Source organism: Pterocles gutturalis, unplaced genomic scaffold, assembly GCF_000699245.1.
Source record: "Pterocles gutturalis isolate BGI_N339 unplaced genomic scaffold, ASM69924v1 scaffold23682, whole genome shotgun sequence".
NCBI classification, from domain to species: Eukaryota; Metazoa; Chordata; class Aves; order Pterocliformes; family Pteroclidae; genus Pterocles; species Pterocles gutturalis.
This window is the reverse complement of record NW_010113445.1, coordinates 22,704-25,948: the sequence shown is the minus strand read 5'-3', so window position 1 is coordinate 25,948 and position 3,245 is coordinate 22,704.

Here is a 3,245-nt window from a genome sequence, read left to right as displayed (position 1 = left end):
AACTCCTGCCCCACAGAGCTTAGTGTCAGAAATTTGGCTTTGTGGAAGATCCATTGCAGCTACCCACAGGTTATTGGGCTCACTACAGCAGTAAATATATCAAGCTCAATGGACTGTGATGTGATACACAAGAGGTCAAGCCAGATGATCTACTAGTCCCTCCTGGTCTTAAGGTAATGAATCTAAATAAACAAGGCAGAAAGAAGACAGAGGTGAAATCACTTAGCAAGCGGCAGAGCACTGCCTAAGATGCAAATCAGTAAATTCACAGTGCAGCATCCCAGCCACTAAGTCACTGAGTTTCAGAGCTGTTTTGGGGGCATGTCCGTATTCAGAGAAAACTTTTTATGTTCTTCCAACATTTACTGTGAGAGTAGAAGCCAAACAGCATACACATGGTAACATCCATACACTGTATTTATTCATGTGTGCTTTGAGGGCACAACAGACAACATTTGAGGTGTAAAGATGGAGAAGGAAAGCAAGATTTCATTTGCTGTAAAGTTTTCAATGTCTTAAACAAACTGACATAGTCTTTTGTTATCTTCCTCTACCTGCTGAGTCCTGCAACTTGCACACTGTGAATACTCTGCTAGTTCATCCGAATTCTCACAAAAACACCTAAGATGTTGTTAGCATATGTAAAAAAATCAAACTTTCATACAGGCTTTCTTCACTGTGCATTTGCAAGCTATTTTCATGTTCTCCTTTCCTGCAGGTCCTAGTCATCCATGACCTCCTTCTTTTGCATTCGTGTGTGCTAGCATAAGCATAGATGTGCAATTACATGTAGGTTAGGGGACATAGAAGCAAGAAAGGCCACACAGCTGCCATCTGGGAATTGCAGTGGTAGGTGGAGTTACACTTAGAATTAAATTGCTCCTCTCCTTTCATAGTGGAGCTTTATTTACCTCAGTCTCTTGTTAGTCTCATAATCCCTGTTCCCTTTCATGTCTTTGCTATTAAAGTTATTAGGAAAATTATTCATTCAATTGCTTGTAGAAAAGCTGCCCAAAGATAAATACATTCAGCTTAATAAACCTTGTTAGCAGGAAGGAAGGGGAGAATGCCTAATTAATATATTAATGATTACAATGCACTTTGAAGATGAAAAGTACCATGAGCTCTAAGGGCATGTTTCTGCCCTCCAAAGTCCCTAGGAATCGTGTGCAGAAGCTAAGTCTGAACATTACCACTACTACAGCACGGCAGGGAAAAAGATGCACGTACCACAACTACTCCTCGATACCGTGGATCTGCATGTAGAGGTTAACCCATCTTCCAGGTACTGTCTGTGGTAAGACAACACAGCTACGTATTTTCTCCGAAAACAGGAACGGAGGAGTGTCAGGAAGAACCATTTAGTGCAATTCATCCATACTCTGTGGATACACGGCCCAGCTATAATCCCATTACTTACCTAGAAAGAACAAATTGAAACTCCATACCTTGGAAGTTAAACACGACCATTTCTTACCACTCACACTAATGGCTTTTCCCAACTCTTACTATGCGAAGAGTCTCCCCTCAAACAAGAGCTGCTGGGACAATCCCCTTGCCAACAGACAGGAAGCAACAGGTCTGGTGATGCTTTTAGAGAAATAGCAGTTTAGGGCAGAAGTGCAGCAGAGATACCTTGACAGATGATAATCCCTAGCTATTGCAGTGGAAGAGCACGAGGGTCAAAGGAGATTTCCAGCTGGTGCAGTTTCCATGGCCCAGGAACAAAAGTATTTCTCCTCCCTGAGTTTCTCCTCATCCAGACAACACAGCACAGGCAGAGATCTGAAGAACAGATCTGCCTCTTGCTGCAGCAAGAAATATGTCTTTACAGCAAGGGAGAATAAGTTACTTAGAAAGTCTTTTAGATGTCACTGCACAAACAAAATACGAGCTGCTAATAACAGGTTTCTTAGACACACATTTCCTTTGCATGCGGTAGCAGGAGGCACATACTCTAGGCTCTCATTATTCTGGGCTTAGGTTGTGAAAACTTTAATGAACATATTTTAAAATGTCAGTCTAAAGAAATCAGGTACTAGCAGCTCACATTTGCATAGCTGTCTCCTGAAAACACTGAGCAGTCTCAACAAATCGTAGAAAATAAAGTAAAATGCACACTAAAACAACAGCAAGTTTCTCATTTGTCTGATGGTAGGACAAAAGGGGCAGAAATTATGCTGTCAGTCTACATATTTTCTGGTTATCACTTAAAATATTGTGAATAAACTAAATAATGCCGCATCCATCACCTCTGTAGCATTAAAAAAAAAAACAAAACAAAACAAAACAAAACAACAAACCTCAGTTCACCCAGGTACCCACAGAGCATTAAGCATTCTGCAAACCTCACAAATCCTCTACAGAGAAGACTCCAAGTCTGTGCCAAAGACCATAGAAGGTAAGGGCTCGGCAAGGCAAGCACACAGGTGACCTGCAGCAGATGCAGGAGCAAAGCCCCAGCAAAGCCCCGAGCTTCACTCCCAGCCGCAGGTGCTCAGCATCAGCTGCACCCCTGTGCCTACTGAACAGGAGTGAGCAGCAGCCGCTCGCATTCGGCCAGACCAGCTGTGCTCAAGCTGCAACGTTTTTTGCCAGGCTAAAATCAGCATCTGTTTGTTCTAGTGTCTCCTCTCAAGTGATAAGCGTGGATGGCTACTTTCCCTTCAGGGGATTACGGGCTGACAATTACTGACTGGATGAAGAGTAATAAATCAGCCTTCCCTCCACAAGTTAATACACCATCCGATAAAGCTGAGGCTTTGTTTGTGCAGGCCACATAATTCACTGATGGCAGTAGTTCATAAAATTGTCTTTTATGGATTTGTCTGTTTGTGCCACAACAAGAAAATCTGATTTTTTTTTGTAACATGGTCATTTACTCTTCCTTTCTTTTCCTGGGATATTAACAGAACCCAAACCCAACGATACTGTTCCCTGAGGTTACTGAAGGAAACTCCCACATGCTGCTCTAAAGCTGGCATGAAAAACTAAACGCAAATCAATCACTTCTCCCTGCAATGTTGTTTCTTCTCCCACCCACCGTCTCTCACACCTGGCAGTGTGTTAGGCCAGCGAGTGCCCGCTCACAGTTGACACTGCTGCACGCAGGGAGGCCCACCACCAGAAGAGGTTTCTAGGCACTTGTAGTACACCAAATAAAGCAACGGATGCTTAAGATATACTGAAAACCGGGAACAGTCTTGTTTTCAAAGCTGCTCTGCTATCAGCTACCAGGAGCTTCT